The sequence below is a fragment of the Papio anubis genome, chromosome 18 (assembly GCF_008728515.1).
Source record: "Papio anubis isolate 15944 chromosome 18, Panubis1.0, whole genome shotgun sequence".
Classification (NCBI taxonomy): domain Eukaryota; kingdom Metazoa; phylum Chordata; class Mammalia; order Primates; family Cercopithecidae; genus Papio; species Papio anubis.
The window spans coordinates 69407480-69421170 of NC_044993.1; the positions used below are offsets into that span (position 1 = coordinate 69407480).

The 13691-nt window shown below is 49.8% G+C and overlaps 1 protein-coding gene across 2 annotated transcripts in view; it reads left to right on the forward strand.

The window, feature by feature from the left end:
• Positions 1-10975: 10975 nt before the first annotated feature.
• The window catches only part of CDIP1 (cell death inducing p53 target 1), a 29296-nt gene continuing 26580 nt past the window's right edge, over positions 10976-13691 (forward strand). Inside the window, exon 1 of one of the 2 annotated variants that reach the window (XM_003916474.3) lies at positions 10976-11101. The gene's annotated coding sequence lies outside the window, so the exon portion shown is untranslated. Of the gene's footprint in view, positions 11102-11276; positions 11467-13691 lie in introns of those variants that run through there. The other variant, XM_003916475.5, reaches the window with a different exon arrangement.

Sequence of the window (13691 nt, forward strand, 5' to 3'; positions counted from 1 at the left end):
GATGCTGGAGAGGCGGCCAAGGAGGAAGCAGAGAACATGGGAGGAGAGAGGTACCTCCTTGGACCAGTCAGTCTTTGCTCTGATGCGCAGAACTGCATTCAAAATGCCCTGGGGTTTTTTTTTTTTTTTTGAGACGGAGTCTCGCTCTGTCGCCCAGGCTGGATTGCAGTGGCCCGATCTCGGCTCACTGCAAGCTCCGCCTCCCGGGTTCACGCCATTCTCCTGCCTCAGCCTCCGGAGTAGCTGGGACTACAGGCGCCCGCCACCACGCCCGGCTAGTTTTTTGTATCTTTTATTAGAGACGGGGTTTCATCGTGTTAGCCAGGATGGTCTCGATCGCCTGACCTCGTGATCCGCCCGTCTCGGCCTCCCAAAGTGCTGGGATTACAGGCTTGAGCCACCGCGCCCGGCCCCCTGGGGTTTTGTATTACGAAAATTACCATACTCTCAGCACTGTGGGAGGCTGAGATGGGCGGATCACATGAGGTCCGTACTTCGAGACCAACCTGCCCAACATGGTGAAACCCCATCTCTACTAAAATTACAAAAATTAGCTGGGCGTGGTGGCGGGCACGTGTAATCCCAGCTACTTGGGAGGCTGAGGTAGGAGAATCGCTTAAGCCCGGGAGGCGGAGGTTGCAGTGAGCTGAGATCACATCACTGCACTCCAGCGGGGGTAACAAGAGTGAAATTCTGTCTCCAAAAAAAAAAAAAATTAATAATTACCCACTGTATGCTCTAACTAGCTCAATAACAGAAAATACAGAAACAGGCAAAGGGAGTACATGAGTTCATTTGCATTGCTATAAAAGAATACCCGAGACTGGGTAAATGATAAAGAAAAGAAGTTTATTTGGCTCACAGTTCTGCAGGCTGTACACAAAGCAGAGAGCCAACATCTGCTTCTGGTGAGGCCTCAGGAAGCTTCACATTGTGGAAGGTGAGGGGGAGCCGGCATGTCGCATGGTGAGAGAGGAGCAAGAGAGTTGGGAGACGCCGGGCTCTTTTTTATTTTATTTTGCTTTATTTTTTTGAGACAGGGTCTCCCTATGTTGCCCAGGCTGGAGTGCAGTGACGTGATATTGGCTCACTGCAACCTCTGCCTCCCAGATTCAAGCGATTCTCCTGCCTTAGCCTCCCAAGTAGCTGGGATCGCAGGCGCCCGCAACCCTGCCCGACTGATTTTTGTATTTGTAGTAGAGACAAGGTTTCCCCATGTTGGCCAGGCTGGTCTCGAATTCCTCACCTCAGATGACCCACCTGCCTTGGCTGAGATCACAGGTGTGAGCAACTGCGCCCAGCTACTGTTCTGTCTTGATATGGTGCTGCTTGCACTAGCGAGTGAGGTTTGTGAAAATTCTTCAAGCTTAACACTCGTACGCACTTTTTAAAATGGGGTCTCCATGAGATACTCAGCTCTTATTTTAACTCTGGCCTAAAATAACTAAAGAAAGAGAGATAAACATTACCCCTGGGTCTCTGTAATGCAAACTGCAAGACCGGAAAGGCAAGGCAAGGAAGGGACTCCACCACATCCCCGGGGCCACTGTGTTGCCAGCAGATGGCACTGGTTGTAGAGAAAGTGGAAGAGCTCCGCTTTTCTCTCTTTCTCTCTCTCTTTCTTGTCTCACTTTGTCATCCAGGCTGGAGTGCAATGGTGTGACACTGCAACCTTGGCGCACTGCAACCTCTGCCTCCCAGGTTCAAGCGATTCTCCTGCCTCAGCCTCCCAAGTAGCAGGGATTACAGGCATGCCCCACCATGCCTGGCTAATTGTTGTATCTTTAGTAGAGACAGGTTTCACCATGTTGGCTAGGCTGGTCTCAAACTCCTGACCTCAGGTGATCTGCCTGCCCTGGCCTCCCAGAGGGCTGGGATTACAGGCATGAGCCACCACGCCCTGCTCAGTTCCTGCTTTTCATACTTTTAGGAGCAAAAGTTCTTGAGAACCCCATGGGCTGGCCCTGCTGAAGGCCAGCAGGTGTTCCCCCACTGGTGGGAGAATGGTCTTCTGGTAGCAGGTGCCACGAGGTGGAAAAACACCTGTCACTGAAGATGTCCCGGGCCTACAGCACTCCTGCTGCCCCAGTTATGGTGAAATCTGGACTAAAAATAAAAGGTGGTGGCTTTGCAGTACCGATGTGAGGCTCAGAGGTGCGCCTCAGTTGCCAGGGAGGAGGAGCTGCGTTCTGCAGAAGGTGAACGTTGCCCAGGAAAAGGTGACACAAGCAGCTCCACTGCAAGCCTGAAAATAATACCATTCCGGACAGCCATGGGCTCCTGATCTGACAGCGAGTGAGGCAGGAATATGAGGAACATCGTCCTGTCTCTAGGCCTGCGTTTACTTTGTTATTTCATCACGTCTGAATTCTTTCGGAGTTACTTTTTGTGTGGCCCTGCCCTTCCTTTTTTGATAACAGCTTTATTAAGATATAATTCATCTAACATACAATCCATCCATTTAAAATGCGCAATTCAATGGCTTTTAGTATATTTGCCGATGGTTGCAAACATCATGACAATCAATTTTAGAACATTTCATTACCCTAAAAAGAAAACTCAGCCGGGCACAGTGGCTCACCCCTGTAATCTCAGCTCTACCCAGGAAGCTGAGGAAGGAGGACTGAAGATGGCTTGAGCTCAGGAGTTTGGACCAACCTGGGCAATACCAAGAGACCTTCTCTCAAGGAAGGAAAGGAGGGAGGGAAGGAGGGAAGGAGGGAGGTGAAAGAAGGGAGGGAGGGAGGGAAAGAAAAAGTGAGAGAGAGTGAGAGAGAGAGGGAGGCAGGAAGGAAGCAAGGAAGGAAAGAGAAAGAGAGAGAGAGAAGAAAAGAGAGAGAGAGAGAGAAAGACAACCCGTACCCATTAGCACTTACCTCCCATTTCGCCTGAACTCCCCCCGCCCTAGGTAACCACTAATCTATTTTCTAACTTTCTGTCTCTATGGGTTTGCCTATTCTGGACATTTTATGTAAACTGAATCACACAATAAGTGGGCCGTGCGCAGTGGCTCACACCTGTAATCCCAGCACTTTGGGAGGCCAAGGTCGGGGGATAACTTGAGGTCAGGAGTTTGAGACCAGCCTGGCCAACAAGGTGAAACCCTATCTGTACCATAAAAACAAAAATCAGCTGGGTGTGGTAGTGGACACAGCTGTAATTCCAGCTACTTGGGAGGCTAAGGCAGGAAAATCGCTTGAACCTGGGATGTGGAGGTTCCAGTGAGCCAAGATCACACCACCGTACTCCAGCCTGGGCGACAGAGCGAGACTCTGTCTCAAAAGAAAAAAGCAATAAATGATCTTCTGTGACTGGCTTCTTTCACTTAGGAGGAGCTTCTTTTGCCGGGGCTGGTGGCTCATGCCTGTAATCCCAGCTCTCAGGAAGGCCGTGGCAGGAGGATAGCTTGAGCCTATGAGTTAGAGACTTGCCAGGGCAATATATCGAGACCCTATTCTCCACAAAAAAAAAAAAAAAAAAGAGAAATGGATGACTTCTTTCACTCAGAATGTTCTTAAGGTTTAGCCACGTTGTAGCATGGATCAGTGCTTCGTTCTTTTTTATGGAATGAATAATATTCCATCATATGGTGAGATCACATGTTGTTTATCCACTCAACAGTTGATGAACATTTTGGTGGTGTCAAAGAAAACCAGAGATGTTGGGTGTGGTGGCTGATGCCTGTAATCTCAGCACCCTGGGAGGCTAAGGCGGGAGGACTGCTTGAGCTCAGGAGTTTGAGGCCTGCCTGGGCAATGCAGTGAGATCCTGTCTCTACAAAAATAACAAATAAATAGCTGGGCATAATGGCACATACCTGTAGTCATAGCTCCTCAGGAGGCTGAGGCAGGAGGATTGCTTGAGCCTGGAAGGTCGAGGCTGCAGTGAGCCATGATCACGCCACTGCACTCCAGCCTGGGCAACACAGTGAGACCCTGTGTCTTAAAAAAAGATAAAAAAAAAAAAAGAAAGAGGCTGGGCATGGTGGCTCATGCCTGTAATTCCAGCACTCTGGGAGGCTGAGGTGGGCGGATCATGAGGTCAGGAGTTTGAGATCAGCCTGGTCAACATGGTGAAACCGTGTCTCTACTAAAAATACAAACATTAGCTGGGCATGGTAGTGTGCGCCTGTAATCCCAGCTACTCATGAAGCTGAGGCAGGAGAATCACTTGAACCTGGGAAGCGGAAGCTGTGGTGAGCCGAGATTGCGCCATTGCACTCCAGCCTGGGCAACAGAGCGAGATTCTGTATCAAAAAAAACGAAAGAAAAAGAGAAAAAGAAAACTAGAGCTGGACAGTAGTTAAAGGTGTAAAAACAGATTTTATTCAGCATTACTGCAATAGGGGAAAAGAGACCTCAGTACAGAAATGGCTCGAATACAACAAGAGAAAACAGAGACTGATAGCCAAGCAGTGGGAGGTGGGTGCTGTTGGTGGATGGAAAATTACTAAGAGAGTAGGGTAATTCTTTGCTACATTGAGTCTAACAAGAGTCTTGCTGAGGGCAGGTCAGGGTGATCAAATATCACCTGGAGGATGATGGGGGTTGTGAAATTTGGTCAGATATGCAGGGGCGATTCTGGCTAAATCAATTCAACAGAATTCTTGCTGAAACTGAGCACCCTGGCTGGGTGCAGCGGCTCACGCCTGTAATCCCAGCACTTTGGGAGGCCGGGGCATGACAATCGCTTGAGCTCAGGAGGTTGAGAGCAGCTTGGGCAATAAGCAAATTTAAAAAAAAGAAACAGCTGGTTATGGTTGCATGCACCTGTAGTTCCAGCTACCTGGGAGGCTGAGACAGGAGGATCACTTGAGCTCAGGAGCTTTGAGGCTGCATTGAGCTATGATTGTGCCACTGCAGCCTGGGTGACAGAACAGACCCTGTCCCTAAACAAACAATTGGGTGACACAAAGACAGACACAGAAGTCCAAAAGTTGAGGTCTGGTTGGGGAGAGGATTCCGAGGAGCACCCAACTAATGTCTGGTCATGGAGAGCCTCTGTCAGTTGTTTTCACTTTTTGGCTATTATGAATATAAACATCCATGCTATGATATGAATACCTGCTAGGCATACTTGCGTACTATATAGGTTTTCATGTGGCTGTGTGTTTTCATTTATCTCGAGTGCAATCCTAGGAGTGGGACTGCTGGGTCACGCAGCGGCTCTATATTCAACCTTTCGAGGAATGCCGCCTTTCTGTGTGCACGCACACTTCAGTCGTCTCATCTAGTCCCTGGTTCCTGTCAATAGCAGGTGGGAGACGACAATTTCATTTTTGTAGGTGAGGGAGCTGAGGCCCAGAGCACTTAAAGGCTAACAAATACTCCCAGCTGCCATTGGTCTGAGGGCTGGCTGTGTGCCAGGCACTATGAGCAGAGACCTAAATGCATTCAGCCATCCCATCCTTGCAACAGCCCCATGAAATTGGTATCAGGTTTACCCCCATTTGGTAGTTAGAACAATTACATATACCTATTTTTCAGATAGGGTCGGGCTCTGTCACCCAGGCTGGAGTGCAGCGGTGTGGTCACCAGGCTCATTGCAACTCCTGCCTCCCGCTCTTAAGCGATCCTCCCACCTCAGTCCCTGGAGTAACTGGGACCACAGGCACGCACACCACACCCAGCTAGTATTTTTGTATTTTCTGTAGATACGGGGTTTCACCATGTTGCCCAGGTTGGTCTGCCTGTGCTCAAGTGATCTGCCTGCCTTGGCCTGTGGCCAAGAACTTGGCCTCCCAAAGTTCTTGGATTACAGGAGTGAGCCATTGTGTCCAGCCAGAAAAATGAAATATTTTGGAGAGGGCGTGAAGTGGTGTGGCCTAAGACTTGAACCCAGTTCCAGCTCACTACATTTCTGGCTCTCACTGGCTCTCAAACCCTCCACTACTCCGTGGGCTCCAGAGATCGGCAAGTTTTCACCCGGTGCCTAGCATGGTAAGGTTCACGTTGACTGTTCTACTTGACTTTTACTGCATGGGACACTTGGGACCACCCCTTTACCTACCCTAGGCCCTCCCCGTTCTGTGACCCTCTTCTCAGTTTCCACAGGTCCTTCCTCTGGATCCATCCTAGAGCTCCTTCCCTTCCCAATGAGTCCTCCTGTCTCAAATTTCCACCCCCTCCACACTGTCAGAATGATTTGTCTAAAACATGAATCCTGGCTGGGCACGGTGGCTCACACCTGTAATCCCAGCACTTTGGGAGGCCTAGGTAGGAGGATCACTTGAAGTCAGGAATTCAAGACCAGCCTGGCCAATGTGGCGAAACCCTGTCTCTACTAAAAATACAAAAATTAGCCAGTTGTGATGGTGCGTGCCTGTAATTCCAAATACTTGGGAGGCTGAGGTAGAAGAATCGCTTGCCAAGAGGCAGAGGCTGCAGTGAGCCAAGATCGCGCCACTGCAATCTCTGTCTCAAAATAAAATAAAAATAAAAAAATAAAAACAAACATAAAAAAAATAAAACACAGATCACAGCTGGGTATGGTGGCTCACGCCTGCAATCCCAGCACTTTGGGTGGCCAAAGTGAGAGGATCACTTCAGTCCAGGAGTTCAAGACCAGCCTGGCAATCTAGTGAGACCCTGTCTCTATTTTAATATAAATAAATAAATAAAAATAAAACATGAATCCAGTCATATTACTCAGCCCAAAATTCTCAACATTACATCACCCACTACCTACCCAATAGGATACAGTCTAAATTCCATAGACTGGTCTATAAGGCCCTCATCTTTCCTCACCCTCTGCCCTCCTCTTTCCTATCCTACCATCCAGCTGTATAGAACTGCTTGCATGTCCCCACACACTCTGCATTTCATTTCTCTGCAACTTTGCATTGGCAGATCTCACTGCTTGGAGTGCCCTTCCCTGCTTCTTTCACCTGGGGAATCCTACACGTCCTTCAAGTCCCAACTTAGATGTCCTCCTCTCTGAAGCCTTCCTTGTTCGGGCACTCCCTCTACTGAACTCTCAAAGCACTCTGTTTTGACATCTTGAACATAAGCTACTATGTGAGTCTCCTGTGCTGGACTGTGTGCGCTTTGAGGATGGAGATTGGGCTTTATTCTATTTTGTGTATTTCCAGGCCTAGAACAGGACCTTGCTTGGTCAAATGAGTAAATGAATAAATATTCTAGATTTGTGCTGTCCAATACAGTAGCCACAAGCCACATGTGGCTACTGAGCCCCTGAAATGTGACTGCTCCAAATTGAGATGTCCTGTAAAGTACACACTGTATTTCAAAAACTTAGTGTGAAAAAAGAGTAAAATATATCATTCATAATTTTTTTTTTTTTTTTTTGAGACAAAGTTTCACTCGTCGCACAGGTTGGAGAGCAGTGGTATGATCTCGGCTTACTGCAACCTCCACCTCCCGGTTCAAGCGATTCTCCTGCCTCAGCCTCCCAACTAGCTGGGATTACAGGCACCTGCCACCATGTCAAGCTAATTTTTTGTATTTTTAGTAGGGACATGGTTTCGCTATGTTGGCCAGGCTGGTCTTGAACTCCTGACCTCAGGTGATCCGCCGGCCTCGGCCTCCCAAAGTGCTGGGATTACAGGTGTCAGCCACTGCACCTGGCTGATAATTTTTTATGTTGACTATTCAAACAATATTTTGCATATATTGAGTTAAATTTATTACTAAAATTAATTTCACCTGTCTCTTTCTATACTTTTAATGTGGTTACTGGGAAATTATTTTTAAATTTTTATTTATTTTTGTTTTAGAGACTGAGTCTCACTCTGTTGCTCAGGCTGGAGTGCAGTGGCACAATTCTTGCTCACTGCAGTCTCAAACGCTCGGGCTCAAGTGATCCTCCTGCCTTAGCCTCCCAAGTAGGTGGGACTATGGGAGTGAACCACCACAGCTGGCTAATTTTCTAATTTTATAAATTTTTTTGTAGAGATGGGAGACTCACTATGTTGCTCAGGCTGGTCTCAAACTCTTGAACTCCACCTCCCAAAATGTTGGGATTACAGGTGTGAGCCACAGTGCCCAGCCTGGATATTTCTGAATGACATGTGTGCTGGTCTCCCAGCCTTCTATTTGCCTCTCTTGGTTTAAACCATTCTGCACACCGTAGTCAGATGATCCTGTGAAATGTCAATGGAATCATATAAGTTGCCACAGACACTGAATTAAGCAAATACTGAACCACTGCTTCTGGGGGAACAACCTAGGTTCCTGTGAGCCTGTGGACACAACATTTTTGTCAACCAATCAATACATAACCTTTTTTTCTGGGTGTTTGTGTTTAAAGGCAACTTAGTTAATATATATTGTTGATTCAGGGCAATTGAACTCAGTTGCCTGCACCAAGCTAACAGAGCACAGCTGTTCTCTCTGTAAGGCACATCACCACCTTCTCGCACTTAGGAATGCTGGACAGCACTTCTGCACAACACTGAGGGACATTTTAAACGGCAGAATCACCAACAAAAAGCGTAAAAATGAGAAAAAGATGACACTAAATAGACCAAAAAGGAGACCTGTAGGCAGCGCTGCCCTGTCATTTTTAGAGACAGGGTCTTGCTCTGTTGCCGAGGCTGGAGTGCAGTGGCACAATCCCAGCTCACAGCAGCCCTGACCTGCTGGGTTGAAGTGATTCTCCCACCTCAGTCTCCCGAGTGGCTGGGACGGAAGGCGAGTGCCACCATGCCAGGCCAGTGTTGCCTTATTTGACCTCGGCGGAGAATGTGCAGGATCGTTATGTCCACGAATGAATGAGAAAGCACCACAAGTATTGATTTTGGGATTAGAAATAAATGTTAGTGAGTAGGCAAATTTGCAAACACAAAACCCGTAAATAATGAAGATTGATTGTAACTCTACTGCTTAAAACTCTTCGAGGACTTTAAATTCCACTTGCAATAGAATCCAAACTCCAGCCAGGTACGGTGGCTTACGCCTGCAGTCCCAGCTACTCGGGAGGCTGAGGCGGGAGGACTGCTGGAGCCTAGGAGTTCACAGTCATAGTGAGTTATGATCATGCCACTGTACTCCAGCCTGGGTGTCAGATCAAGATCCCATCTCAAAAAAAGAAAGAAGAATCCAGAGTTTTGTTTTCTTTTGAGACAGTCTTGCTCTGTTTCCCAGGCTGGAGCCAAATGGTGTGATCTTGGTTCACTGCAACTTCTGCCTCCTAGGTTCAAGCAATTCTCCTGCCTCAGCCTCCAAAGTAGCTGGGATTACAGGCACGTGGGCCCGGCTAATTTCTGTATTTTTAATAGAGACGGGGTTTCACCATGTTGGCGAGGCTGGTCTTGAACTCCTGACCTCAAGTGATCCGACTGCCTTGGCCTTCCAAAGTGCTGGGATTACAGGCGTGAGCCACCATGCCTGGCCAGAGTTCTTAAAATGACCTACAAATCTCAACATGATTTGGATCTAGCCTGCCCCACTGACATCCTCACCTTGCTGACTCTCTCACCCAAGGCAATCTCTCCTTCTGGAATGCCCTTCCAGAATAGAATGTCTTTTCAATTTCATGCCTCTGCCTCAGCATCACCTTCTCTGAGAGGCCTTTTCTAACCTCCCTGTCTAGAGGCCCCACCCTGTAACTCTCTTAGGGAATCCCTTCCTCTCCTTCACAGTCCTGGGCATTTTGTGGTTTCCTTGTATACTGTCTGTAAGAAAGGAAGTGCCTGAGCAAGTAGCCACCCAGTGGGTTCATCTTCCTGGCTGCCCAGATAGAGCCAACGTATCAAGACAGGGGAACTGCAACAGAGAGAGAGAGTTTAATCCACACAGAGCTTGCTGAATGGGAGACCAAAGTTTTATTACTGAAATCAGTCTCTCTGAAAATTCAGAGCCTAGAGTTTTTAAAGGGTAATTTGGCAGATAAGCTGCCAAGGAGCAGGGAGTGCTGATTGGTGGGGTGGGAGATGAAATCACAGGGTGTTGAAGGATGCAAGAACTGGTTGAGTCAGATTACAGGTCTGGGTGGCCTTGGCTGGTGCGTCAGAATGCAGGGTCAGAAGAATACCTAAGAGTACCAATCTTAGGTTTTACAATAGTGATATTACACCTAGGATCAACTGGGGAGTTTTAGAATCTTGTGGCCTCTGGGTGCATGACTCCTAAACCATAATTTCTTTCTTTCTTTTCTTTTTTATTTTTTTGAGATGGAGTCTCAGTCTGTCGCTCAGGCTGGAGTGCAGAGGCATAATCTCAGCTCACTGCTACCTCCGTCTCCTGGATTCAAGCAATTCTTGGGCTTCAGTCTCCCTAGTCGTTGGGATTACAGGTGCGTGCCACCATGCCCAGCCAATTTTTGTATTTTTAAATAGAGACAGGGTTTTACCATGTTGGCCAGGCTGGTCTCCAACTCCTGACCTCAAGTGATTCACCTGTGTCAGCCTTCCAAAGTGCTGGGATTACAGGTGTGAGCCACTGAGCTGGGCCCTAAACCATAATTTCTAACTTTGTAGCTAATGTTAGTCTTACAAAGGAAACCTGGTTCTCAGGCAAGAAGGGGGTTTGTTTTGGGAAAGGGCTGTTACTTTGTTTCAATATTAAACTATAAACTAAGTTGCTCCCAAAGTTAGTTCCGCCTATGCCTAGGAATGAACAAGGACAACCTGGAGGTTAGAAGCAAACTGGAGTGGGTTAGCTCAGCTCTCTTTCACTGTCATAATTTTACGTTGTAATTTTTGCAAAGGCAGTTTCAAGCGCAGAGACAGTGACTGTGTGGTTCAAGGTTTTATGTAATGCACCTCCCAAACTCAATAAATATTAGTCGCATAAAGGAAAAACATGCAGCCCTGGAGGAAGATGCCCTGTTGCTGGCATGGGTGAAGAAGAGGCACTCACAGGGAGGGTTCTTTCCCTGTTCGCCAGCCTCGTATACACTGGGCAAATAGGCCCCGAACATCCCACGTGCTCAGCCCCTGCTCCACGCCAAATCGCCTTCCCTCCCACTGACGTAACCACGGCGCATCACGTGCCTCCCGAGACCCCGCCCCCCGCCGTGACGCCCAGGGCCTCGGCCCTGGTCCAAAGTCTACCCGCCTCCTTGTGACAGAAGTGCGACCGCCAGCTGCCGAGGCGTTCGGTCCTGCCGCTGCGGCCGCTGCCCCAGGGCTGCGGGGACGGTGAGTCGCCGGGACGCATTCGGAGACGGCTTCACGGGGGAGCCCTCCTCCCCGGGGTAACGGTCTGGGCGCCGAGCCCCTCAGGTCGGGGCGTGACCTCGGATTGTGGCGACCCCTCCCCGTCCCAGCCCGTGGCGCCTGCGCGGTGCATGCTGGGCTCCGTAGTCCCTAGTATCAGAGCGCGCTGGGGGTCGACCGGGCGGACTACAAGTCCTAGAAGCCTCTGGGCGGTGGGGCTAGGGCGGGGGATGGTTCGTTGTGCGCGCAAAGCCCCGCGGGGCTGAGGGTCTTGTACTCTCCCGGCTCGTGTCGGGACCCAGGCACCTTTCAGCGTTCGGCCGGCTTCGGGCACCGGGCTTCTGGAGGTAAAGCAGGGCCGGCGATTGGGGCGCGGCATGGCGGGGCCCGTCCTCTCCTCCGGGCGCTGCCGAGACCTAGCGCGGCCCTGGGGGTGTCGAAGACGCTGCGGTGGCTGGGCCGGGCGGGCGCCCCGCTATGTGCCGCGGGGTTGTGCGCCTGGAATGGCAGCCTGCTCGCCCGCACGGTTTTCTGTCAGAGAAGGTTGTGGAAATTGCCATCTCCGTCTTGCAGTGCGAGACGGGGAGAAGAGGGGCGGGAGTTGTTTTCTCAAGGAAAGGGGGTCGGGGAGGAGCCCCGTGGCGGAGCCAGCCCCTGCCGAGCCCAGCGGGTGACCTTGGCCGCCCCGGAGCCCAGCAGCGTCCTGCACCCGCGCCGGGCTTGCCGACGTGTGGAGTCGGGATGTGGCGCTCGGCCGCGCATCCCTGGCGGAGATGGCGACGGCCTGGCCTAGGTTTGGGCTAGGAGTCGCGCCTTCGAGGACCTTGGCTTAGCGAGTTCCTGGGGGGCTTCTCAACAGGTGTTAGGTGAGATGGGGCGAGCGGCTGTGAGTTCCTGCAAAGGTGGGTTCAAGATCTTCTGCGTCAGAACCACCGGGGGCTCTTGGGAAACGGGCAGATTCCTGGGCCCCACCCCAGGTGTTGCGATTCTGTAGTTCCGGCGCGCGGCCCGGGAATCTGCATTTAGTAGGCTCCCCAGATGATTCCCGGGCGCAGCTGGGGCTGAGAACCTATCCCAGTGAGGAGGATGGCGGGCCCGGGACAGGGACGTTCCGTAGCGTTTCTCCCAGTTTCTTCTGTATTCTGGAGCCTGATGCTGGGCAGGGCGGTGCCTGGGCAGGTGACTGCTCTCCTGGGTTCTTTGCTGCTTCCCTTGGGGCCGATCTAGGTAGAACTGGGTGGAGGGAGGCGTGCCAGCTCTGCCTTGCCCTCTGCCCTTAATCGGAAAGGTTATGCCCAGTCATTTGCCAGTGTCAGAAGACTCTCCCTGTACACATTCGTTTATGAAAACCGTGAAACATATAAAAGTTGTGAACACCCACAGACCACCCCCTAGAATGTAAGAATTAACATTTTATTGTATTTCATCACATATCCGTCCACCCAGTAGTCCCTCTTGTTTTTTGTGTCAAAGTAAGTTGCAGATATCAGTGCCTTTCCCTCCCAAATAAGCATGCATATCATTAATTAGAGTCTTAGAATTGTTTATTGGGTTTGACTTCTTTATCTTCCGAATGGTTTTTACCTTAATGGAAGCCCTGGGTATTTAGAAACCCTTCTCTCACCCTTGAGAATTTGAAGGAGTTTGGAGGTTTTCCACAGGATGGGAGGACCAGGGAAGAGCTTTACAGGTTCTCTTACAAGGATTCATTTATTTATTTAAAGCCAGGGTCTTGTTCTGTGGCCCAGGCTAGAGTGCAGCGGTGCTGTCACATTCACTGCATCCTGGAACTCCTGGGTTCCAGCGATCCTCCTGAGTACTTGGAACTACAGGCATGTGCCACCATGCCCGACTAATTTTTTATTTTTTTGTAGAGATGGCGTGTCATTATTTTGCCCAGCTGGTCTCTAACTCCTGGGCTCAGGTGATCCTCTCGCCTCACCCTCCCAAAGTGCTGGGATTACAGGCAGGAGCTACCGTGCCCGACTTCTTACAAGGATTTAAGAGCAGCTAGCCATGGTTCTAGAATCACCATAAGAGCAGAACATTGACTGTGTAATGTAAAGTAATACTTCAGGGAACAAAATTGTTTTGAGAAGTAGCTAACGGAATGCGTCCCAAAGGCCAGCTTGCCCCAGCAGATCACGTTGGCAGTAATTGAAGCTAGTCATCAGCTTGCAGCTCCGTGTCGGCTCCTTACACTGTAAGCTTGTCCACCTTGAACCTACCAGTTCAGTGTGTGTTTTCTAAGCTCTAGGAGAACTGGGCTGTGTAGTGCAATTGAGCTCATGGTGTTGATGGACTGGAGGCCATGGCTTTGAGACCCTTGGGCCCAGGTACTTTGTTCCTTAGCCACAAACGCCAGCCCTTAAGCCTACTCAGCTGCCTGAGTGGGAGAGAAAAGAGACGCACTGTGCAAATTTGTCTGCACTTTGAGGAATGTGGTTCCAAGGGCAAGGACATGTTTTTACTCATAGAGGACATGGAAATGTGGCGGTTAAAGTTGTGGCATTTTATAGCATGTCACTGTCCTGTAGGTGGAGGAAGTGCTGGTGAGAAGGTGGCAGGCAGG